The following is a 1,911-nucleotide window of genomic DNA, read 5'->3' on the forward strand; positions in this document are numbered from 1 at the left end:
AGGGAAGCCTTGCAAGAAGCCTTGGCCAATTCAGAAGTGTTCCTTACTCGGATCAAGCCGGCACTTGAAGAGCCAGAACCGTTAATTCAACACTGCAATATAGCGGCTAAAAACCTTCCCTGCATTACCTTCACCAAAGAGGATATGCAGACAAAGAACTCAAACCATGATCGACCCCTATATTTCATTATTCCAGTTAGTAAGTTGGCATCCACAGGCACTGTTATTTATGGATTCAATACTAGCGGGTCAAGACCCTTGGGTAAGATCCGGGTAAAATGTCAAATGGGAGATTTGAAGATAGAAGTCACAAGTTATGTGATCGATGCCGAGACTTCATATAACTTACTATTGGGTCGGCCTTGGATCCATAGTAACGTTATAATCCCCTCCACTCTCCATCAGTGTTTGAAATATGTTGACACTGATAACAAGGTTAGGACGGTGGTCGCGGATAAGCAACCATTCAAAGGGTATGAGAATTATTTCACTGATTCTCTCCTTTATGGTAACGAATCCGATACGGAATCATCGGTCCATGGCACGGACAGCGGAGAAGAAGCTGATACTGAAGCCGGATTTGATTACAATGGAGGTTATGTTTTAAACGACATTGTATCCTTTGTAATCAACCTTGATGATGAACAATCGTCAGAGGTTAGTTGTAACTGGCAACTTGCCAATAATGAAATAAATAACGATTTAGAGTACTCCCTGTCTCTTGATGATGTGATAAAAGAATTGTATGATAATCCCGATTTATATGTGCCACTTCGATCGTCTTATGTAGCAAAGAAACGCCTCCAGCATTCTTTCGGAACAACCTTGGTCATTCCTACCAAAATAGGAGGTGAAAGAAAAGTGATTTACGGTAAAGGAGAGGGTTTTCCATTACCAGATCATTTCTTAAGGGAAGATGAGAATGATGACAAACCTAGTCAGCATTTATCTAAGTATAGTCCGGAAGCGTGCAAGCTCATGAAAAAACAAGGATATGATTTCACACTCGGAGAAGGTCTATACTTCGATCGAGGTCCTAGTATTCCAACCAAAGCGGCATATGTACCAAAAGGGAAACCCGATGATTATTATAAATTCAGACAAGGGTTAGGGTATGAATCCTCTTCAGAAGACGAATGTTGCTGGTTAATTAATGACCAATCATCTGGGCAATACAAAAATGGGTACTCATCAGATTCCTCGGAATGGGATTCCGATACAAGTCTGGGGGAAGTATTCAAAGCCCTAATATCGAACATGGCTACAGCTGATCCCTCCACAATGGAGAACGACGATCAAATGTCAACTTGGGAAGACCCGTGGGTTCATCACCTGAACATGCAGTATGGTGATAGGTTTGAACAGAGAGAACCCCCCACTGAAGATAAAATAGTCCAAGTTAACATGGGTGACGAGGCCAACCCAAAGCCGATATTCATCAGCAATAGTCTTCCCTAAAATGAAAAGGAGGAATTAATTGCTCTCATCAGGGAATACATTGACGTCTTCGCTTGGAACTATGAAGACATGCCAGGGCTCGACCCCAATTTGGCAATGCACCGCCTCGACATCAAGTCGGATGCCAAACCTGTCAAACAACAGCAAAGACGGTTTCGTCCGCAGATTATGGAAGACATTGAGGCAGAGGTTAAGAAATTGATCAAATCAGGATTCATCCGAGAGGAGCAACATCCAGACTGGCTAGCTAATATCGTTCCAGTCATGAAAAAGAACGGTAAAATCAGGATTTGCATCGACTTCAGGGACCTGAATACGGCATGTCCAAAAGACGACTTTCCTCTCCCAATCACAGATGTCATTATCGACAATACGTGCGGATTTGAGAGAATGTCTTTTATGGATGGCTTTTCAGGATATAACCAAATCAAGATGCACCCAGATGACGAGAAG

The sequence above is a fragment of the Asparagus officinalis genome, chromosome 4 (genome assembly GCF_001876935.1).
Source record: "Asparagus officinalis chromosome 4, Aspof.V1, whole genome shotgun sequence".
Classification (NCBI taxonomy): Eukaryota; Viridiplantae; Streptophyta; class Magnoliopsida; order Asparagales; family Asparagaceae; genus Asparagus; species Asparagus officinalis.